Source organism: Rattus rattus, chromosome 15, assembly GCF_011064425.1.
Source record: "Rattus rattus isolate New Zealand chromosome 15, Rrattus_CSIRO_v1, whole genome shotgun sequence".
Lineage (NCBI taxonomy): Eukaryota > Metazoa > Chordata > Mammalia > Rodentia > Muridae > Rattus > Rattus rattus.
In genome coordinates, this window is record NC_046168.1 from 25,921,804 (window position 1) to 25,948,023 (window position 26,220).

Below are 26,220 nucleotides of genomic sequence, written 5' to 3' on the forward strand. Positions count from 1 at the left end.
AAAATCCTCACAACGTATATCAACTGAAAGAAGAAATACTCCAACAGTGATCACATGGTGAAAAGCAAGCCTGGGGTGTCAGTTTAATTTGTTGCCAGTTTGGTTGTTTTAACTAAGTACCATTTGGGTCGAGGTGTAGCTCAGTGCCAGCATATCTGAATGAAATGAACAAGGACAGAGTTCTTTACTTAGCAATCAAAAATCCAATGGAGTGCAGAGCATAGACGAGGCTGAAATTTTTATGTGCACAGAGGATATTTCTCAGCCCCTCAGCTATTGCCACAGATTTATTTTGGAGCTACTTCTTTTTAAGTTTTGTTTGAGATCCATTCCCTATCTTTCTGTAGGAGAATGTTTAGAATGTCAGAATAAAAATAAAAGTGTGAAATGCACATCCACGGTATCACATTTTCAAGTTTAAAAAGCACATGCTTTAATCAGAGGTACAAACAAAATCTGAAGAAGAGGGCAGGGGAAGGATGAGTAAGTAGATGGATTCTTTCCCTTTTTCTTTTCCATGTCACTGATAGAGAAACCTTGTTTCTCCCAGCCTTGATGTCTTCTCTGATCTGTGTTCACCAGATAGACTATTCATAAAACATGTCCTGCTTCCATGCTATTACATTGCAGTTGGATTTAAATTCTATGCTGCTTTTCTACTTAATTGAAATCATACCTGGAAAAATTGGGGTTTTTTTGCAAGTTTGCATAAATAACCTAGCATTTAATGGGTCCTAATGTGTCTTGTTTTTATGTTATAATATAATTACATCATTTTTGCCTTCCTCTCCTTTCTTCAATGCCTCCAATATACCCTTCCTATTCTCTTTCAAACTTATGTCCTCTTCTCTCTCTCTCTCTCTCTCTCTCTCTCTCTCTCTCTCTCTCTCTCTCTGCTCTCTCTCTCTCTCTCTCTCTCTATATATATATATATATATATATATATATATATATATATATATATATCACACATCAGACATAGGCTATTGCAGAAAAATATAACTAACCGAACAGTAGAACTCTGGAGTCACGTTCCAATAGATACACATACAAAATCTCCTATACCTAAAGGTCAGATGGAGGAGGTGGTTCAGACAGAAAGATTATATAAGCTAAAGGATCAGGAAGTTTGTTTCAAGATCATATCTCCTAATAAAAGCAAAAGCTACATCTGTAAAATGTCACCCATATGACTGCTTAAACATGAGCTGAACAAGAACAGCCAAAATATAAAAAACAAAAATAATCACGACATGGATTGGAAGAACCCCAAGGAGCTGTTACAGCTTTGTTCACATAGAAATACAAGCAACTAAGGAATCCTGTGAGTAGGAGAGTCATCTCCAGGGAAAATTGCCCAATATCTAATACTAAAGGGTCAACCTCAACATCACTACCTTTTGATGCAAAGCTGGCTGATTAATTAGCTTGACTAATGGAATATGGTGAAATAATAGGCTGCATCCCCAAAACATGCTCCTACCTTCTACAGAGACTTCTTGTAGAACCTTCTCTCAGAGAAGGCAGGCACTAAAGAAGCAGCTACCTTAAGATTATACTGGAGGTATTACATGTAAGTCAAGAATTGTATTGTATGGCCGAATAGCATTCTTTTTAAAATTCCAGTCATGTGTGTTATGTCAGACTAGGTGTTAAAGTCTACCTCATGCTGTCTTAGGTATCACTAAATGATCTCATGGGAAGCAAGACAAGTATGCTGAAGAAGCCTCTTCTAAATCTTGATGAATTACAGCAAAATGATATTGTTTTAAGCTATTTAATTTGTTTCTGATTACATAGCAATTCATAACTGAAAATCTCATCACACTTACTTAATGTTAACCTAAATGTTCAATTTAAACAGATGTGAGAGAGCCCCAAGCTGTGAAAATCAATTTGCAATAATATCTAGGAGTGAAGATTTAAGATGAAAGTGATATGTGATAAAGGTGTCATTAAAGATTTAGAGTTAAATAGTGGGAAAAACAAAAAAAGAGACTCTAGGGATGTTCAGATTAGAGATATGTTGTGTGATAAAAAAGATGCATATTCAGCTTTAATTACTATGAAGTTAAATAAAAACAATTATACATATATACATGTATAGATATATTTATAAATTTATGAATGTACTTATACATTTTATTTGCTGAGAATACTTTATAGTGTATGTATACAAGGCCATTGAAGGAATCTTATTTTGCCATATGCCATAAAATTCTAGTAATCAAATGAAGAAAATAAAGTTAGGAATGTTTCAGAAAACCTGAGTTTAGAATGTATGTACACCTCTCTACGTAGAATAAATATTTGTAAACCGTATTTGCTCCTTTTAATGCCTTATTGCAGTTATTAAATATACTTTGATGACAACTATAACCTACATCCCTGGGCATGCCTGTAAAGGTTTTTCTTGATTGGATTATTTTAGGTGGTAAGACCATTTACACCTGTACCACATATTCTGGTGGCAGGGCACATAAAGAGCTATGGAAGAAGGAGGCTTTTGCTTTTTGCCTGCTTACTATGATCACTCTGTCAAGTTGATCTATCCTATTGTTTAGTTATTCCTTTGCTGGTATGAGAATATAGTTCTTTAGGATTCCAACACAGAACAAAAATGAGCAGCTCACTAGGAATCCTTTGAAAGTCAGCACCATATCGGAATTGCTGAAACATCCAGTTTTTGACTGAAAACCTGCTGCGCCCAACCTCGACCAGCAAGGAAGACATGACCAGAGGAGATCTTCTTCAATCAGTTTACTCAGGAACCTTGATACAAACTTCTGACCCTGGGGAGCCCCCGCACCACACTTAAATAGCTAGCGCTGGCCAATCCTAGCAAGCCACGTGGGTCATGCAGATAGGCTGTCACTATGGGGACGCTAGCAGGCCAGGCAGGCATAGCCAAATAAGGACTTGTTTACTACAAGATGCGCTCACCGTTGGGAGGGTGGAAGGTGGAAACCAGCGCCATCTTTGAGATGCATCATGTCGCATCTCCCTACAGTTCCCCCTTTTTGTTTAATTAATCAAGCAGGCAAAGGCATCTGCTGACCATAGTATAGGGCACTATGATCGAGGTTGGGGAAACACCAAAAAATTGTATGCACGGTTGGATCCCATTCAGGGCTAATCCTGCAACAGCTGTAGGATAATTCTCTACTGATGTAGCTGGAGAAGCTCTGGGATAAACCCAAAGCAGGGGGCCATCTTGCCACAACAATCCTGTGGGCTGCATGTAGGTGGCTAGAATGCATAGCACAATGTCTGCACCCTCCTTCCATCGATGTAAAATTGCACCTTGTAATCCTTCCTCAACCCTCTTCAAAGCTTCCCTTGCCTCACCTGTCAACCGTCCAGGAGAATCCAAGGCCGAATCTCCAACCAAAGTATTATACAATGGTTTCAATTCATAATTTGGTAATTTTAAATAACATCTGACCCAATTAATATCTCCTAGTAATTTTTGAAAATCATTAAGAGTATTAAGATTATCTTTCCTCAATTCAACCTTCTGGGGGATAATGGTATAAGGACTTACTTTTTCTCCTAAATAATTTAAAAGATTGCCCTTTTGTACCTTTTCAGGGACAATAAACAAACCTTTACCCTCTAATCTCCTGCCGCCAAATTGGCAGCAGCCTGTTCATTGGCATATTCAATTAGAAAAGCTCTCCAATCTAGATACTGCCCTGGGCTAAGGCACGCTCGTGCCAGGTTGGTCCAATCATTAGGAGTCTTGCAAAATCTGTGTAAGGCCTCAACCTGAGCTATGGTAAATGAGGCCATAATGCCATATGTCCTGACTGATTCCGCCAGGGACTTGATCACCTTAAAGTCTAAAGGCTCATGATACCTTTGTTGATTAGCACCCACATAGACAGGATAGGCCAAATGCAGCTCTGTGTGGACTGCCTTCCACACTGCTGGGCAGAATGTACTACCCGAAACTCTACTTCCTCCTTCTATAACATTGCAGGGAGGAGGAGCCGAGGGGAACCGCCCAGGGGGTTCCTCCTCCATTTTAGGCTTTTTCCTTTTCTTCTTCTGTCTATTCCTTAGAGACTGTTTCCGCATTTGATCTATCAACTCTTGTAACTCTTCTTCTGAATCTGTTTTGTCTGTTTCCTCCTCTGTATCTGTCTTTTCTGAGTCTGTCTCCTTTGCGCTTCCCTGTTTTTCTGACCTCTCCTCTTGAAGCATTTCTAGGGCAGCTTGCCCCTTCTCTATAGCTGCCTGACAACATTTTTGATCCTCAAGGCAACTACGCGCTAAGCGCCACACTAGACAGACCCCAGGTCTTAGAATCCCCTGTTCCCAGGCAAAATCAAGGTCTTTCCCTAATTTTTCCCAACTTGCCACAGTAAGATTACCAGAGACTGTGAACCAGGGTGCAATGGCATCACATTCGCTCAAAAATCTCTCTATGGTGCTCCTTTTTATTTTTAGTTTCTTTCGCTCAAACAGCTCTTGAAGAGCCAGAAAAATTGGACAAGACTGTGAGGTCCCCATGACAAAAACTTTCTATGCTGCTACGGCTAAATTCACCGCGCATCTTGCTACTTTCGTTTCACTGCTGCTGCGAACTTTACTTTCGGTTCGCTGTTACCCCGAACTTTACTTGCTTACTACCCTGAGACTTTATAGCCGCTTATTTCCTGTGGTCCTTATGGTCCCACCTTACCTTGGGAACTTTCCAGCACTGCCCTGACTGCAAGAAGTTCTGATCTCAGGAGGTCCCCATACGGACCACCACTTGCCGCGCCCAACCTCAACCAGCAAGGAAGACACGACCAGAGGAGATCTTCTTCAAGCAGTTTTACTCAGGAACCTTGATACAAACTTCTGACCCTGGGGAGCCCCCCACCACACTTAAATAGCTAGCGCTGGCCAATCCTAGCATGCCATGTGGGTCATGCAGATAGGCTGTCACTATGCGGAAGCTAGCAGGCCAGGCAGGCATAGCCAAATAAGGATTTGTTTACTACCAGGAGCATTCACCATTGGGAGGGTGGAAGGCAGAACCCAGCGCCATCTTTGAGGTGTGGCACGTCGCAGCTCCCTACAAAAACCTAGCAGATTCTGCCCCTCACTGTAGGTACACTTCCATTGTTGATCTATCAGGACCATAGAATGAAAGACTTGATAATGAAGTTTATCATTTTTGTTCCTTTGAAGAACATAACTCATACACATATCTACTGAAAATTTTTAAAAAAGGATATCATTATTCAGGTATCGAGAGATTCCTCAATGGCTCATAATACCTACTGTTCTTATACATTACTCACATCAGGTGCTTAAAACTCCCGAAAACTGCAACAGTAGGACATGTAGAAGCCTCTTCTAGATTCTACTAGGTACTTGTACATACATACACAAAACAAAACACACACACACACACACACACACACACACTTAAAAATAAAGTAAATGTTTAAAACATCATTGTTGCAGTAAATATTAGAGATAGACAAATGCAATTATTTAACTTACAAATGCTCACTGAATTTCATTCTGGAAAACAAACAAAGGAAGAAAGAGAGAGAGGGGAAGGGAGGGAGGGAGGAAGAGGGAGGGAGGAAGGAAGGAAGCAAGAAAGGAAGGAAGGAAGGAAGGAAGGAAGGAAGGAAGGAACTGCCCCACATCGAAATCCCATGAGGAAGAGCGCTAAACACCCAGAAGTGCAGACATTCTGAGACTGCAGGACAGACTGCCACTTCTGCACACCTCTGCCCACATCCCATGTCCAAGCAGAAACTGCACAGTGCCTCTGGACACAGGAATATAGGAACTGTCAGCCACTACTACCTGTGGTTCTGGTCTGTGCCCAGGACTGAACTGAACCAGCCAAGGAGCTCCCTACCCCTAAATCCCGTGGGGGAGAGAGCTGGACCCTCAGAAGTGTCGGACACTACTGAGAAATCAGAGGAGACTACCCTCTGCCCACATCCCAGAAACAAGAGGGAATCGCCTAGTGCCAACTGTGCCCACTGGGTGCACAGACCTAGGAGCAATCAGTAGCAGGACACATCTGATTCCTGCCTACACCTAGAGCTGTAAAACAGTCACCAGGAGAGCCTACACACCTGAAATCAGAGCACCTGTTCTCTGGAAAGGCTGAAAGAAAACAGGAAAACAGTTCTCTAGGAGTGTTGACACAGAGTCCTACAGAAGGGGCAAGCAAATCTCAGAAAGAGCAAGACAAGCAAACACCAGAGACAACCCAATGGCTAGAGGCAAATGCAGGAACCTAAGCAACAGAAACCAAGACTACTTGGCATCATCAGAGCACAGTTCTCCCACCAAAGAAAATACTGAATATCCAAACACTCTGGAAAAGCAAGATTTAGATTTAAAACCAAATTTTATGATAATGATGGAGGACTTTAAAAAGGACATAAATAACTCCCTTAAAGAAATGCAGGACAACACAAGTAAACAAATAGAAGCACATAAGAGGAAACACAAAAATCCCTGAAAGAATTACAGGAAAACACAACCAAACAGGTGAAGAAATTGACAAACTGTCCAGGATTTAAAAATGGAAATAGAAACAATAAAGAAAGTACAAAGGGAGACAACCCTGGAGATAGAAAACCGAAGGGAGAGGCAAGAAGTTGTAGATACAAGCATCATTAACAGAGTAGAAGAGATAGAAGAGAGAATTTCAGAGGTAGAACATACCATAGAAAACATTGACACAACCCTCAAAGATAATGGAAAACACAAAAAACTCCTAGCCCAAAACATCCAGGAAATCAAGGACACAATGAGAAGATCAAACCTAAAGATAATATGTTGAGAAGAGAGTGAAGACTCCCAACTTGAAGGGCCAGTAAATATATTCAACAAAATTATAGAAGGAAACTTCCCTAACCTAAAGAAAGATATGCCCATAAAGATACAAGAAGCCTACATAACTCCAAATAGATTGGAGATTGGATCAGAAAAGAAATTCCTCCTGTCACATAATAGTTAAAAGCCAAATGCACAAAACAAAGAAAGAATATTAAAAGCAGTAAGGGAAAAGGTCAAGTGACATATGAAGGCAGACCTATAAGAAGTACACGAGACTTCTCACCAGAAACTATGAAAGCCCAAGATCCTGGATAGATGTCATATAGACCCTAAGAGAACACAAGTGCTAGCCCAAGTTATAATATCCAGCAAAACTCCCAATTAACATAGATGGAGAAACCAAGACATTCAATAACAAAACCAAATTTACACAATATCTTTCTACAAATCCAGCCCTACAAAATATAATAGACGGAAAACTCCAACACAAGGAGAAAAACTACACCATACAGAAAGCAAGAATATAATTTCCTTGCAATGAAACAAAAAGAGAGACATACAAACGTTTCTACATCTAACAATGAAAAGATAACAGGAAGCACCAATCACTATTCCTTAATATCTCTCAATATCAACAGACTCAATTCCCCAATAAAAAGATATAGACTAACAGACTGGATACTTAAAGAGGATAGTATACTTAAGTGACCCCAAAAGTTCTTCCAGAGAACTACTTAACCTGATAAACAACTAAAGCAAAGTGGGTGGGTATAAAATTAACTCAAACAAATCAGTACCCTTCCTCTACTCAAAGGATAATCAGGCTGAGAAAGAAATTAGGGAAATGACACCCTTTATAATAGTCCCAAATAATATAAAATATCTTGGTGTGACTTTAACCAAGCAAGTGAAAAATCTGAATGACAAGAACGAGTCTCTGAACAAAGAAATTGAAGAAGATCTCAGAAGATGGAAAGATCTCCCATGCTCATGGATTGGCAGTATTAATATAGTAAAAATGGCAATTTTGCCGAAAGCAATCTACAGATTCAATGCAACCCCCATCAAAACTCCTCCACAATTCGTTATAGAGATAGAAAGAGCAATTTTCAAATAAATTTGGAATAACCAAAAACCCAGAATAGCAAAAACTATACTCAACAATAAATGTCTTCTGGAGGAAATCATCATCCCTGACCTCAAGCAGTATTACAGAGTAATAGTAATAAAAACTGTATGGTATTGGTACAGAGACAGTCAGATAGATCAGTGAAACAGAATTGAAGGCCCGGAAATGAACCCACACACCTATGGTCACTTGATCTTTGACAAAGGAGCTAAAACCATCTATTGGAAGAATGATAGCATTTTCAATAAATGGTGCTGGTTCAACTGGAGATCAGCATGTAGAAGAATGCAAATCGATCCATTCTTATCACCCTGTACAAAGCTTAAGTCCAAGTGGATCAAGGACCTCCACATAAAACCTGATACACTCAAACTAATAGAAGAAAAAGTGGGGAAGAGTCTCAAACACATGGGCACTGGGAAAAATTCTCTGATCAAAACACCAATGGCTTATGCTCTAAGATGAAGAATCAACAAATGAGATCTCATAAAACTGCAAAACTTCTGTAAGGCAAAGGACACTGTCATTAGGACAAAACGGCAACCAACACATGGAAAAAAGATCTTTACCAATCTTACATCTGATAGAGAGTTAATATCAAAAATATACAAAGAACTCAAGAAGTTAGACTTCAGAGAGCCAAATAACAGTATTAAATGATGTGGTACAGAGCTAAACAAAACATTCTCATCTGAGGAATATTGAGTGGCTGAGAAGCACCTAAAGAAATGTTCAACATCCTTAGTCATAAGGGAAATGCAAATCAAAATAAACTTAAGATTCCACCTCACACCAGTCAGAATGGCTAAGATGAAAAACTCAGGTGACAGCAGATGCTGGCAAGGATGTGGAGAAAGAGGAACACTCCTCCATTGTTGGTGGGATTGCAAACTGGTAGAACCATTCTGGAAATCAGTCTGGAGGTTCCTCAGAAAATTGGACATTACACTAACTGAGGACCCAGCTATACCTTCCTCTGGGTATATACCCAAACGAAGCTCCAACATACAACAAAGACACATGCTCCACTATGTTCATAGCAGCCTTATTTATAATAGCCAGAAGCTGGAAAGAACCCAGATGCCTTTCAACAGAGGAATGGATTCAAAAAATATGGTACATCTACTCACTGGAGTACTATTCAGCTATCAAAAACAATGACAATGAAATTCATAGGGAAATGGAATGAACTAGGAAATATCATCCTGAGTGAGGTAACCCAATCACAGAAAAACACACTAATATCTACACTAATATCCACACTCATTGATAAGTGAATATTAGCCCAAAGCTCGAATTACCCAAGATGCAATCCACATACCCCAGGAAGCTAAAAAAGAAGGATGACCAAAATGCGGATGTTCCCACTCCTTTTTAAAAGGGGAAAAATTCCTTTGGAGGGATATGGAGACAAAGTTTAGAGCAGCAACTGAAGGAACATCCACTCAGAGCCTGCCCTACATGTGGCCCATATATATACAGCCACAAAACTAGATAAGATTGATGAAGCTAAAACTGCATGCTGAAAGGAACCGGATATAGATCTCTCCTGAGAGGCACATCCATAGCATGTCTAATACAGAAGTCAATGCTAGCAGCAAACCACTTACCTGAGAACAGGACCCCCTTTGGGGGAATTAGAGGAAGGACTAAAAGAGCTGAAGGGGCTTGCAACCCCATAAGAACAACAATGCCAACCAACCAGAGCTTCCAGGAACTAAAGCACTACCAAAACACTACACATGGACTGACTCAGGACTCCAACTGCTTATGTATCAGAGAATACATTTGTTGGGGAACCAGTGGAAGGGGAAGCCCTTGGTCCTGCCAGTGCAGGGGAATGTCTGAGGGGGAGGGGTAAGGGGGTTGGATTGGAGGAACACCTATATGGGGGAGGAGGACAGGATGGGGGCTTATGGATAGGAAATCAAGAAAGGGAATAACATTTGAAATGTAAATAAAGGAATATATCTAATAAAAATAAAATAAAATAAGGAGAACATGAAGTTGGAAGGGAAATACAGTGGAGATCTTGGAAAAGCCTGAAGGGGGAATGAAGCAAGAGTATAATTAAAAGAAAATATCTTGTACACAGGTATGAAATTCTCAAAGAATAAATTGAAAGTATGTTTTCTTTCAAATTATCTTGGATAGAAGAAAGAAAGAAAGAAAGAAAGAAAGAAAGAAAGAAAGAAAGAAAGGAAAGGAAGGAAGGAAGAAAGAAAGAAAGAAAGAAAGAAAGAAAGAAAGAAAGAAAGAAAGGAAGGAAGGAAGGAAGGAAGGAAGGAAGGAAGAAAGACAGAAAGAAAGAAAGCCAAACTAGCAAACTGCATCATATATGTAGCGTTTCATCCTCAAGTTAATAAAATTAACTGATTAAATACTATAGCAATGTTAAATAAAGGAAGGCCAAAAGGAAAAAAAAACTTCAGAAAAGCAAGTGGTGTGTGTGTGTGTGTGTGTGTGTGTGTGTGTGTGTGTGTGTGTGTGTGTTATATGCTTCTATCAAGCATCTAATTAAAGACAATATCTATCTTCCATCTGTCATGTTTCTTTTGTTCCTCACAAAATTAGGACTATGAAACTCACACAATTAGGCTAAACTTTACATTCAGTGCTGGGGAGAGCACAGTGCTTTCATGCTGCAGTGGTAGATGCCATAGTTCACTTCCACACATCACATGACTTGCAACTGCCTGTGAATTCCAGTTCAAGGAATCCATCACCCTCTTTTGGCCTCACCAAGCACTGCATACACAAATTACATACACCTACATGATCAATAAAACTAAAGTTTTAAAATGTTTTAAGGTTATATTTATTACATAATGGAATATCTGAATAGTATTTTCAACAATAGTCAGCTATGAAGGGTGGTGGCTTAGTTCTTTTACATCATTATACTCCAATCTTTTGTCATTAATTCTTCTGAGTTCCATAATTTGACTGCTGAAATTCAAATTTCACACTTGATGTTATTCTCTTTCCACAAATAGCAAGGCATTTATAATATGAGCACCTACAAGATCCTGGTTAAATCATTTATGATAATATAACATAATATTTCATAATATTACAGAAATTAGTTGGGATTTTTATTGGATATTTTATTTACATTTCAAAAATTATTCCCCCTTCCCGGTATCCCCTCTGAAAACCCCAATCCCATCCCCCTCCCCATGCTTCTATAAAGATGCTCCCCCACCCACCCACCCACTCCCACCTCACTGCCCTGGCATTCTCCTACACTGGGGTTTTGAGCCTTCACAGGACCAAGAGACTCTCCTTCCATTGATGCAGAAGGCCATCCTCTGCTACATATGTGTTGGGGACAGCATACAATGACAAGGACTGCCAGCAGTAGGTCGGGATGGAGACATCTCAGTAGCCTGCAGCAGCTCCTTGTAAAGTAGGGTGGCTTATGGAACCTTGAGAAGCAGGAGACACATCACTGTAGGGGATCTGCCATCTGAAATAAGAGGCTGCTTGCAGTAGGCCAGGATGGAGATATCTCAGTAGCCCAGAGCAGCTCTTTGTATAAACAGGTTGTTCCCATTTCTCTTAACCTTAGCCCTGGACAACAGCTGTATAGATTTCATTTGTGCGTGACTGCTTTTCAGTTGGCCTTGGTGTGCATAATTATTCTATTATATCTGACTTTCCTACTTCTTTATCCTTCTGCTCTGGTGGATTCTTTGAAACTAGATGTTCCTTGATGTAATGATTCTTAAACAATTGGAAATTGAGGCACAGGGGTACAGCACAACACAGTCCTAATGGCCCAGGTGCATGCTGTGTGTTCTCATCTTGGAAACAATGTAATAACTGCACAATAGTAGTTCCAGATTAATGCTTGACTTGGAAATAAACTTTAAAGCAATTTTTAGAAAATGAATTGGAGCCGGACCAGCGGAGGATCCCTGCCTTCAGCAGCTCTCTGCTCCCAGGCCCCCCGGAGGGGAGTTCTGGCCCCCTGGTCCGGCGTGGCTCTCCTGAGGCAGCAGAGCGGAGGAGACCACCAACGCTGCCCACCCCTGCCCACATCCCTGGCCCAGGAGGAAACTGTTAACGGCCTCTGGTACCCGAGAGGGAGGCCCAGGAGCAGCAGATCCACTGCGCCTGAGACACCGCACCTGAAGGGACCGACCCGATAAACAGTTCTCTGCACCCAAATCCCGTGGGAGGGAGAGCTAAACCTTCAGAGAGGCGGACACGCCTGGGAAACCAGAAGAGACTGCACGCTGCACACAGTACTGACCCCAGAGGAAAACAAAAGCTATCTGGAACCCTGGTGCACGGAACCTCCCGGAAGGGGCGGCGCAGATCTTCCTGGCTGCTGAGGCCGTGGAGAGCTCATAGGCAACACCCCGCAAGCAAACTTGAGCCTGGGGACCACAGGTAAGACAAACTTTTCTGCTACAAACGACTTGCCTGGTGAACTCAAGACACAGGCTCACAGGAACAGCTGAAGACCTGTAGAGAAGAAAACTACGCTACCGAAAAGCAGAACACTCTGTCCCCATAACTGGCTGAAAGAAAACAGGAAAACAGGTCTACAGCACTCCTGAAACACAGGCTTATAAGACAGTCTAGCCACTGTCAGAAATAGCAGAACAAAGTAACACTAGAGATAATCTGATGGCGAGAGGCAAGCGCAGGAACCCAAGCAACAGAAACCAAGACTACATGGCATCATCGGAGCCCAATTCTCCCACCAAAGCAAACACGGAATATCCAAACACACCAGAAAAGCAAGATCTAGTTTCAAAATCATATTTGATCATGATGTTGGAGGACTTCAAGAAAGACATGAAGAACTCCCTTAGAGAAACACAAGAAAACATAAACAAACAAGTAGAAGCCTACAGAGAGAGTCAAAAAATCCCTGAAAGAATTCCAGGAAAACACAATCAAACAGTTGAAGGAATTAAAAATGGAAATAGAAGCAATCAAGAAAGAACACATGGAAACAACCCTGGATATAGAAAACCAAAAGAAGAGACAAGGAGCTGTAGATACAAGCATCACCAACAGAATACAAGAGATGGAAGAGAGAATCTCAGGAGCAGAAGATTCCATAGAAATCATTGACTCAACTGTCAAAGATAATGTAAAGCGGAAAAAGCTACTGGTCCAAAACATACAGGAAATCCAGGACTCAATGAGAAGATCAAACCTAAGGATAGTAGGTATAGAAGAGAGTGAAGACTCCCAGCCCAAAGGACCAGTAAATATCTTCAAGAAAATCATAGAAGAAAACTTCCCTAACCTAAAAAAAGAGATACCCATAGGCATACAAGAAGCCTACAGAACTCCAAATAGATTGGACCAGAAAAGAAACACCTCCTGTCACATAATAGTCAAACACCAAACGCACAAAATAAAGAAAGAATATTAAAAGCAGTAAGGGAAAAAGGTCAAGTAACATATAAAGGCAGACCTATCAGAATCACACCAGACTTTTCGCCAGAAACTATGAAGGCCAGAAGATCCTGGACTGATGTCATACAGACCCTAAGAGAACACAAATGCCAGACCAGGTTACTGTATCCTGCAAAACTCTCAATCAACATAGATGGAGAAACCAAGATATTCCATGACAAAACCAAATTTACACAATATCTTTCTACAAATCCAGCACTACAAAGGATAATAAATGGTAAAGCCCAACATAAGGAGGCAAGCTATACCCTAGAAGAGGCAAGAAACTAATCGTCTTGGCAACAAAACAAAGAGAAGAAAAGCACACAAACATAACCTCACATACAAATATGAATACAACAGGAAGCAATAATCACTATTCCTTAATATCTCTCAACATCAATGGCCTCAACTCCCCAATAAAAAGACATAGATTAAAAACTGGATACGGAACGAGGACCCTGCATTCTGCTGCCTACAGGAAACACACCTCAGAGACAAAGACAGACACTACCTCAGAGAGAAAGGCTGGAAAACAACTTTCCAAGCAAATGGTCGGAAGAAGCAAGCTGGAGTAGCCATTCTAATATCAGATAAAATCAATTTTCAACTAAAAGTCATCAAAAAAGATAAGGAAGGACACTTCATATTCATCAAAGGTAAAATACACCAAGATGAACTCTCAATCCTAAATATCTATGCCCCAAATACAAGGGCACCTACATACGTAAAAGAAACCTTACTAAAGCTCAAAAAACACATTACACCTCACACAATAATAGTAGGAGATTTCAACACCCCACTCTCATCAATGGACAGATCATGGAAACAGAAATTAAACAGAGACGTAGACAGACTAAGAGAAGTCATGAGCCAAATGGACTTAACAGGTATTTATAGAATATTCTATCCTAAAGCAAAAGGATATACCTTCTTCTCAGCTCCTCATGGTACTTTCTCCAAAATTGACCATATAATTGGTCAAAAATGGGCCCAACAGGTACAGAAAGATAGAAATAATCCCATATGCTATCAGACCACCACGGCCTAAAGCTGGTCTTCAATAACAATAAGGGAAGAATGCTCACATATACGTGGAAATTGAACAATGCTCTACTCAATGATAACCTGGTCAGGGAAGAAATAAAGAAAGAAATTAAAGACTTTTTAGAATTTAATGAAAATGAAGATACAACATACCCAAACTTATGGGACACAATGAAAGATGTGCTAAGAGGAAAACTCATAGCGCTGAGTGCCTGCAGAAAGAAACAGGAAAGAGCATATGTCAGCAGCTTGACAGCACACCTAAAAGCTCTAGAACAAAAAGAAGCAAATACACCCAGGAGGAGTAGAAGGCAGGAAATAATCAAACTCAGAGCTGAAATCAACCAAGTAGAAACAAAAAGGACCATAGAAAGAATCAACAGAACCAAAAGTTGGTTCTTTGAGAAAATCAACAAGATAGATAAACCCTTAGCTAGACTAACGAGAGGACACAGAGAGCGTGTCCAAATTAACAAAATCAGAAATGAAAAGGGAGATATAACTACAGATTCAGAGGAAATTCAAAAAATCATCAGATCTTACTATAAAGCCTATATTCAACAAAACTTGAAAATCTGCAGGAAATGGACAATTTCCTGACAGATACCAGGTACCAAGTTAAATCAGGAACAGATAAACCAGTTAAACAACCCCATAACTCCTAAGGAAATAGAAGCAGTCATTAAAGGTCTCCCAACCAAAAAAGAGCCCAGGTCCAGATGGGTTTAGTGCAGAATTCTATCAGACCTTCATAGAAGACCTCGTACCAATATTATCCAAAATATCCCACAAAATTGAAACAGATGGAGCACTACCGAATTCCTTCTATGAAGCCACAATTACTCTTATACCTAAACCACACAAAGACCCAACAAAGAAAGAGAACTTCAGACCAATTTCCCTTATGAATATCGATGCAAAAATACTCAATAAAATTCTGGCAAACCGAATCCAAGAGCACATCAAAACAATCATTCACCATGATCAAGTAGGCTTCATCCCAGGCATGCAGGGATGGTTTAATATACGGAAAACCATCAACGTGATCCATTATATAAACAAACTCAAAGAACAAAACCACATGATCATTTCATTAGATGCTGAGAAAGCATTTGACAAAATTCAACACCCCTTCATGATAAAAGTCCTGGAAAGAATAGGAATTCAAGGCCCATACCTAAACATAGAAAAAAAGCTATATACAGCAAAAACCAGTTGCTAACATTAAACTAAATGGAGAGAAACTTGAAGCAATCCCACTAAAATCAGGGACTAGACAAGGCTGCCCACTCTCCCTACTTATTCAATATAGTTCTTGAAGTTCTAGCCAGAGCAATCAGACAACAAAAGGAGGTCAAGGGGATACAGATCGAAAAAGAAGAAGTCAAAATATCACTATTTGCAGATGATATGATAGTATATTTAAGGATCCCAAAAGTTCCACCAGAGAACTACTAAAGCTGATAAACAACTTCAGCAAAGTGGCTGGGTATAAAATTAACTCAAATAAATCAGTAGCCTTCCTCTACACAAAAAGAGAAACAGGCCGAGAAAGAAATTAGGGAAATGACACCCTTCATAATAGATCCAAATAATATAAAGTACCTCGGTGTGACTTTAACCAAGCAAGGGAAAGATCTGTACAATAAGAACTTCAAGACTCTGAAGAAAGAAATTGAAGAAGATCTCAGAAGATGGAAAGATCTCCCATGCTCATGGATTGGCAGGATTAATATAGTAAAAATGGCCATTCTACCAAAAGCGATCTACAGATTCAATGCAATCCCCATCAAAATACCAATCCAATTCTTCAAAGAGTTAGACAGAACAATTTGCAAATTCATCTGGAATAACAAAAAACCCAGGATAGCTAAAACTATCCTCAACAATAAAAGGACTTCAGGGGGAATCACTATCCCAGATCTCAAGCAGTATTACAGAGCAATAGTGATAAAAACTGCATGGTATTGGTACAGAGACAGACAGATAGACCAATGGAACAGAATTGAAGACCCAGAAATGAACCCACACACCTATGGGCACTTGATTTTTGACAAAGGAGCCAAAACCATCTAATGGAAAAAAGATAGCATTTTCAGCAAATGGTGCTGGTTCAACTGGAGGTCAACATGTAGAAGAATGCAGATCGATCCATGCTTATCACCCTGTACAAAGCTTAAGTCCAAGTGGATCAAGGACCTCTACATCAAACCAGATACACTCAAACTAATAGAAGAAAACTAGGGAAGCATTTGGAACACATGGGCACTGGAAAAATTTCCTGAACAAAACACCCATGGCTTATGCTCTAAGATAAAGAATCGACAAATGGGATCTCATAAAACTGCAAAGCTTCTGTAAGGCAAAGGACACTGTGGTTAGGACAAAACGGCAACCAACAGATTGGGAAAAGATCTTTACCAATCCTACAACAGATATAGGGCTTATATCCAAAATATACAAAGAACTGAAGAAGTTAGACAGCAGGGAGACAAATAACCCTATTAAAAAATGGGGTTCAGAGCTAAACAGAGAATTCACAGCTGAGGAATGCCGAATGGCTGAGAAACACCTAAAGAAATGTTCAACATCGTTAGTCATAAGGGAAATGCAAATCAAAACAACCCTGAGATTTCACCTCACACCAGTGAGAATGGCTAAGATCAAAAACTCAGGTGACAGCAAATGCTGGCGAGGATGTGGAGAAAGGGGAACACTCCTCCATTGTTGGTGGGGGTGCAGACTGGTACAACCATTCTGGAAATCAGTCTGGAGGTTCCTCAGAAAATTGGACATTGAACTGCCTGAGGATCCAGCTATACCTCTCCTGGGCATATACCCAAAAGATGCCCCAACATATAAAAAAGACACGTGCTCCACTATGTTCATCGCAGCCTTATTTATAATAGCCAGAAGCTGGAAAGAACCCAGATGCCCTTCAACAGAGGAATGGATACAGAAAATGTGGTACATCTACACAATGGAATATTACTCAGCTATCAAAAACAATGACTTTATGAAATTCGTAGGCAAATGGTTGGAACTGGAAAATATCATCCTGAGTGAGCTAACCCAATCACAGAAAGACATACATGGTATGTACTCATTGATAAGTGGCTATTAGCCCAAATGCTTGAATTACCCTAGATGCCTAGAACAAATGAAACTCAAGACGGATGATCAAAATGTGAATGCAGATCGCGCCTGAGAGACACAGCCAGAATACAGCAAATACAGAGGCGTATGCCAGCAGGAAACCACTGAACTGAGAACAGGACCCCTGTTGAAGGAATCAGAGAAAGAACTGGAAGAGCTTGAAGGAGCTCGAGACCCCATATGTACAGCAATGCCAACCAACCAGAGCTTCCAGGGACTAAGCCACTACCCAAAGACTATATATGGACTGACCCTGGACTCTGACCTCATAGGTAGCAATGAATATCCTAGTAAGAGCACCAGTGGAAGGGGGGAAGCCCTGGGTCCCTAAGACTGAACCCACAGTGAACTAGACTGTCGGGGGGAGGCGACAATGGGGGAGGGTTGGGAGGGGAACACCCATAAGGAAGGGGAGGGGGATGTTTTCCGAAACCGAAAGGAATAACACTTGAAATGTATATAAGAAATACTCAAGTTAATTAAAAAAAAAAAAAAAAAGAAAATGAATTGGAGCTGACATTGGGATCTTAAGAAAAGGAAAAAGTACTGAAGTTAGGAAATAAGTTTTACATAACTTTTGAGAGTGGTTCCTGGGTAAGGAAGTAGAGAATATATAAAATTATATACTAGTAAAACTAAGTCAAATTACTGAGACTCTGATGAGAGTCATTGTGTGCAAGGAACAGAAAGCTAAAGGAACTACCGAGTTAAGGGTTAACTTGATTCTTTCTGGCCCCTGCCTGGCAGCTTTGCCTGTGTCATTTATCAGTAGAGGTTCACAGGAAAATGCAAGTAGCTGACCTCAGAGCTTTGAGCTCTGAAGTATAATAAGTCAAAAGTTAAAGTTTAAATAATGATAAGTTTGCAATTATTATTATTATTTTGGCCACTGGCCTGGGAATAGGGGAAGCTTGAAACTTTGGGGAACAATTGTAATTCTTAGTTCTTTATGGGATGTAGTTATTCTTTTGAATTTGATTTGGCAATGATTATACAATGTCTTTTTTTCTACCTGCTTTTGGATTATCAATAAAAGACTGGGGCAAAAGAAAGGCTAGAGAGCATGTGAAGAGTGAATGAGGAAGTGCATGAGGGAGCGAACATGAAAGCAAATCCGAGAGCAAATGTAGGAGAATGTGAAGAGTGAATGAGAGAGAGCGAATCTGAGAGCAAATGTGAGAGAAAATGAGAGAGCAAGTGAAAGTGCATGAGAAGAGAATGTAAAGAGCGAGTGAAGAGATAATGTGAGGTGTGTATGAAGATTGTGTGTGTGAGTGAAAGGGGTGTGCATGTGGTGTGTGTGAGACATGTGTGAGGTGTGTATGAAGAGTGTGTGAGAATGAAAGTGTAATGAACAGAGGTGTGCATGAGTGTGGGAGTTTGAGAAAATAAAATGACTGTTGAGAAAATAGAGTGTACAAGAGAATGCAGAGTATGTGCAGCCTCAAGCTGCCAGAGAAAGAGAGAGAGAGAGAGAGAGAGAGAGAGAGAGAGAGAGAGAGACAGACAGACAGACAGACAGACAGACAGACAGAGAAACTTTAAGCCTTGAAATTGCCTGTCAGTTTGTACCCAAAGAGTAGTTTGTGTGTATTTATTATGTGCCTTCCAGGTATCCCTGCTTCCAGTTGAGAGCTCTGATCCTCTGTCAAGGCTGTACCCCGGCACATATGGGCTAGAGCCATAGATCACTCCATGTGTACTCTTTGGTTGGTGGTTTAGTTCCTGGAAACTCTGGGTGTCTGATTGTTTGATATTGTTGTTCTTCCTATGGGGTTGAAAACTCCTTCAGCTCCTTCAGTCTTTTGCCTAATTTCTCCATTGGAGTTCCAGTGCTCAGTCTGATGTTTGATTGCAAGCATCTGCATCTATATTTGTCAGGTTCTGGCAAAGCCTCTCAGAAGACAGCCATATCAGGCTCCTGTCAGCAAGCACTTCTTGGCATCTGCAATAGTATCTGTCTTTGGTGTCTGTATATGGGATGGATTTCCAGGTGGGGCATTCTCTAGATGGCCTTTCCTTCAGTCTCTGCTCCACTCTGTCTGCATATTTCCTTTAGATGGGAGAAATTCTGGTTTAAAAATATGGAGATGAGTTAGTGGTCCCATCTCCCAAACGGGGGCATTGCCTAACCTTCGGATATGGCCTCTACAGCTCCTCACTCCCCTTTGTTGGGTATTTCAGTAATGTCATCCCCATTGGGTCCTGGGAGCCTCTTGCTTTCCTAGCATCTGGGACTTTCTGGTGGCTACCCTCAGTTCCTCAACCCCCATAGATACACACCTCTATTCAATTTCCTGACCTTCTGTATATCATCCCCACCTTCTCCCATACCAAATCCTCGTTTTCCTTTCCCCCTCCTCCCTTCCTCCCAAATCCCTCCCACCCCATACCTTCTATGAGTATTTTGTTCCCTTTTCTAAAAAGGACTGAAACATTCACATTTAGTTCTTCCTTCTGATGGTCTGTGAATTATATCATAGACATTCTTAGCTTTTGGGTTAATATCCACTTACCAATGAGTTCATACCATGTGTGTTATTTTGTGACTGTGTTACCTCACTCAGGAAGATATTTTCTAGTTCCTTACATTTGCCTAAGAATTTAATGAAGTAGTTGATTTTAATAACTGAGTAGTATTCCATTATGTAATATACCACATTGTCTGTATCCATTCCTCTGTTGAAAGGTATTTGGATTCTTTCCAGTTTCTGGCTATTATAATTAGGCTCCTATGAACACAGTGACACTTTTTATATCTTGGAGCATCTTTTAGGTATATGCCAAGTAGTGCTATACATGGATCCTCAGGTAGTACTGTGCCCAATTTTCTAAGGAACCACCCACCTGACTGATTTCTAGAGTTATTGTACCAACTTGCAATCCCTACATCCAAGGGTTTTGCCTTTTTACAGAATTTATGAAGTGCTTGATTTCTTTTCTGTCTGTTGTAGATCTGTTAAGTACAGGTTTCTGGTTTCATGGTTAGAACACATCTTTACTTAAATACCTTTATCACATTAGTCATTTATGTGTACTTTATATGCTAATAATTTCTAGACTTACACTTAGATTTTTACAATAGTACAAGTCACTTCATTCTCCTTAAAAGCATCAAGATAAACTGAGCAGGATAGAATACAAATAGCTTTAAAATGTAACTGATTATAAAACAATAATATAACTTTATTAGAGGAGGAACTAAGCCGGTATATAAAACTGAATGTCCTACCTTGTATTATATGTTTATGATACTACAACTATAAAAACAAAGGATGTCAAGGGATCTTATCTACAGAACTAAAGGAGATATGGGACCAGGAGTAATGATAGACTTTGGACAAGGATTTTCAGAAGCAGACAAATAATAACTTTTCAAGTTATAATACAAATGAAAATGTTTAATTTTATACATGACCACCATAGTATTATAAAACAGAACAATATAGAAAATTTTATATACAATATTCAAATCCCAGACAAATCTTAAACATGTCTCTCAGAGAAAGGGAAATTGAATTCTTAAGGATAAATCTGAAATAGCTGAATGAAAAACCATGAATACAATTCATGAATAAGCCCATAACCACACCAAATGCCTGTTGGAAAAATCTACAAATATACATGCATTTAAATGTAAAACTAAAAGAAATTTGAAGTAATAAGCAGGAATACAATACAGAACTCACAGAAAACACACTCCTTCAGTCATTCCTTAATAAGGCTTTATTAGTAAAGTGAGGATCCTTTACCTTGATCTCACAGAAACATTCTATTTAATCTTACACTAGGGGATATTAATGAGAAGATAGGAGATGAGAAAATTAACTAAATATCTTTAATCAGATAAACATAAATCATGTGACCTGGACAATTTCATCTAATTCCAAATCAAATACAAACATTGTAGACTGACAACTACTAATTTTTTTCACTTTAAATTTAAATCCATCCCTCAAAGATTCACTTAAAAGAAACAGAAAAATATTTACTTTTTAGCATTTATTTTCATGGTAGTCAAAAACAGACAATACTCAACTAAAAACGTTTACGGAAAATAAGAGATAATTATTAGATTACTAACCTGTGGATTTTCTACAATAGAATAGCAGTCATTAAGCCCTTTGTAAATTACAACAATGGGGTAATAAATTAACATGAATATATAAAGAAAATTTATTTAAGAAAGTACTGCAATTATTTTGTTCCCCATTCTATGTAGGACTGAAGCATCTACACGTTGGTCTTTCTTCTTAGGTTGCATATGGTTTGTAAGTTGAATCATGGGTATTCTGAGCTTTGGAGCTAAAATCAGCTTATCAGTGAGTACATACCATGTGTATTCTTTTGTGTCTGGGTTACCACTCAGGATGATATGTTCTGGTTCAATCCATTTGCCTGAGAATTTTAAGAAGTCATTGTTTATCATAGCTGAGTAGTACTCCATTATGTAAATGTACCACAATTTCTATATCCATTCTTCTGTTAAAGGATATCTGGGTTGTTTCCAGCTTTACAGGAGTTAGAGGAGGGAGGGACCTGGAAGGGGAGCAATAACGTGTATTGGAACAGACAGGATAGAAGTACAAAGCATCAGGAAATTAAATAGAAACATGTAGCTGAGAGGGATGAGGAGCTGGGGTAGACAATAGAAAGTCCCAGACTCTAGAGACACGAGAGACTCCCAGGAGCCAATGTGGGTGACTTTAACCTAAATACTGAACAAAGGGGAGATAAAACTTGTAGAGACCAGCTCCAGTAGATAGGCATATTCCCCAGTTGAAGGATGGGGCTACCCATGCATCTTAATATTTTTAACTCAGAATGTTTCTGTCCAAAGGAAAGACAGGGACAAGAAATAGAACAGAGACTAACAGAAATGCTATCCAGAGACTGCCTCACCCAGGGATCCATCCTATGTGCAGATACCAAGTACACACACTTTCCAGATACCAAGAAGCACTTGTTGACAGGAGCCTAGTATGGCTGTCCCCTGAGAGACTCTGCCAGCACCTCACCAATACAGATGCAGACAGTCACAGTCAACCATAGGACTGAGCCCAGGGACCCCCAACGAAAGAGCTAGGGGAAGGATTGAGTATTGAAACCCCATAAGAAGAACAGTATCAACTAACTGGAACACCCAGAGCTCCCAGGGACTAAACCACAAACTAAAGTGTATGCATGGAGGCAGTCAGATCTCCAGATACATATGTAGCAGAGCATGGCCTTATCTGACACCAATGGGAGAGGGAGAGGCTGGATGCCCCAGCATAGGGGGATGATAGAGGGGTGAGGTGGGAGTGGGTGAATGAGTGGAGCATTCCCAGAGGCAAACAGGAGGGAGACAAAGATGGGTGGGGTTGGTGAAAGGATAATCAGGAAGAGGCATATCATTAGAAATGTAAACAAATAAAAGTATTCATTAAAATCTAAATAAAAATAAATTAATTAACTCAGAAAGCACTGCTATTGAAAATCAGTGTCAGGTGAAGTGCAGTTGACTTGCTTGGTGACATCCTTGATTTCCATTCTAGCTCAAGGTCTTTATTTCATTCTGCACCCAGTAGCAAAATTTAAAATACACATATAGAGATTTAAAAAATGGAAGAAAGGAAAGAGAGAAAATGAAAAGGAAGAAGCAAGGGAAAGATAAAATTAAAAAAATGACTACAACATAGTAACAGAAGATTGAATGTAAGAGAGACCTGGGATTTGTATGTGACAAAGTTTTAATATCACCGTTAATAAAAGGACATCAAATTAAACTATATTCAGAAATCATTTCACACTCAGAAGTGGGCAGGCAGTATTTAAATCTGGCAAAATTATTTTGACAAGCATATGGAGCAAATACATTTTTTAAAACCCACTTGTGGAAATTTAAATATCTACAACAATTTGAAGGTTAATTCGACAATATTCAAATATTTGACAATGTATATACTATAAGTCCCAGAAACTTCTCCCACGATGGGCAATCACCTGCATTTTCGCAAGGGCTTATATGCCCAGAATTGCTTGTTAGAATCAAAAATTTAACAACAATCTACACTTTCATACTATGAAAACTTGTGTGTGTGAATACACTAATATAGGAATTACCAAATTCCTAAACCTCACATTTATAACTTCATTTACTAAAGCAAGAAAGGTTGAATGGGCTGAGAATATGGAACAAATATTTTGAAAATATTTTTTCTAATAATTGGAGCCTAATTTTTCTCCCAGCTGGGATATAGCAATTGAGGTTGCCAAAGAATAGAATCTGTGACTGAATCTATTGACATCTTTAGAAAGACAACAGAAATATGCACTCTAATATGAACCTTTAATTTCAACCACAGATTTCAATATTTCAGCATTAGATAGCAAATGATGTCATTTAAATTCAAGTATTTATGATAAACCTAAAATTTATATTTTAAAAATAAAATACAATCGTATTATTTCCCTCCTTTCTATCACCCTTCCAATACCTCCTATGGGCAAATTCCTGTCTTTAAAATTCACGTGTTTTACTTTATTTGTAGAGATGATAGATAGATGTTAGATGATAGATAGATACATAGTTGGCAGGATTGATAGATGACATCATCTATCACTATGCACATATGTGTGTGTGTGTGTGTGTGTGTGTGTTTGAGCATGTGTAAGCATATGCATGCCATTGTTTTTCTTACTTCAATGATCACTACTTGGTATGATTATTGGTCCTTGGTCTTTTCTATGAAAGTCTATTTCTCCTGATCCCGACATTCCTTATTTCCTATAATTCTTTATTTGGGGCATTGGCCCTGTGAGATTCCCTCCTTTCATGCCGCCATATCTGTAGGACTTGCCTCGGCAGTCAGTTTGTTAAGACTTCATAGCGATAGCTTCTCTGAGACACAACCAACTACCCAGGACTAATGAGCCTGTAGACCTTGGAGGAGAACACACGAAGGCCACCATACTAAGTGTACTTCTTAATGGCTGGAGCTTTCAAAACTTCTTTATTATTTATGTTTTGAGAGTACAATGTAATTATTCACCACCTTGCTTTTATCCTTCCAAGTATGATCACATATTCCTCCTTATATCTTTTTTCTTTTTCAACTTTGTGCTAATAGCATGCATCCCTTGCAGATAATCAACACAACAAAACCACGTTCTAAAGAAAGAATTATTTGTGCCAGTATATATGTATATGTGTGTGTATGCATATACATATGCATATGTGTAATTATGTATGTGTATGATGTATATGTATAGGATGTATATGATGTGCATGTGTATATATTATTGTATGTGTACAATAAGTGCATGTACATATATGTGTAATGAAGATACATATGCTTACTAACTTTGTAAAAATGTATAAAGATCAAGATATAGGATGATCAAGAGTTACAATAATTAAAATAGGAGAAACAGGAAACAAACTAAAGAGTAAGAAATGGACCCTAATAGGATAGCATAGAAAGAACCTAAGACAACAACACTCATCAACAAAGGTTTCTCATTCTGTTTGGGTTTAAGATGATGGAATATTTCCTGGAAGTTATCCAAAACTATCAGGAAAAAAGCAAATACATGTTCAAACATTTATGAGTACATGCGGTGCAAGTTCAGGATATGAATCAATGATATCTTATTAATAGTCAATTCAAATAATAGGAAAATAAAACATTCCTATAATAAGAAAATAAGTAGCCAACAATAAAAACTGTATCATTAGTATTTTGCAGTTTAATTAGAAGCTTAATAGGGTAAGAAATTTTATTACAAATTAAATGGGCATCATGTTTTCAAACATAATACTATCCTATCATTTATATAATGATTTCTACCTAGAAATGAAGCTTAATAACAGGAAATAAAATACTAAGAATTCTATTATGTTTTTTTCCAGCAATGAAGTTTTATAGGTGTCAGTTATAAACAAGTTATAGCTGAGATTATATACCATATAGATGTTTCTGTGATAAACAGGATACTTTGATAGCATACTAAAGTACAACACAAGGTTTATTCCAATTCATATCAGAGAAGAAAAGGGAAATTTTATTGAGGGCACTGTCAGAAATCTTCAGACATGGGTAGTAGTAGGAGGTTCACCTCCACATTACTATGGGCTAGGAAGCTTTTCACCATGGAACAGGGAACTATCCTCATGTCAGGTAAGGTTCTCACTATATAATCCCCAGCACATAAAGAAAAGCTGTGCCAATTGGTTAAAATTAAACTCTGATCAAGAGCTGGATTTACAGAGTAATGGTTCTATTGCTATATTTTTCCAGTTGCTGCTAATTGACAGAAATCAGTTATGTCATCCCACTACTTGAAGTTTTACCAAAAAGGAATGCTATTTATAGTGTTATTAAAGATAATTCCTCAACATCTTTTGTGAAAATTCCTGGACAGGGATCCTCCCCATTCCAAGTCTTTTTAAACATGGGTTTTTCTTCCTATTTTCTATGATTGAACAACAAATTTGAACTTTGACATAGTTGGAGGTCTTGTTATTCAGAATTTATGTGTTAACTGAACATCAAAAACACACAGTTGCTTCTGTTACATATCATTTGTTATTCTGGCAGGGATATCTGAGTCCTCATGGAAAGAGAGCCATAATTAAGAGGGACTGTTGTCTACTCTGATTTAATAAAGCTAATGATGAT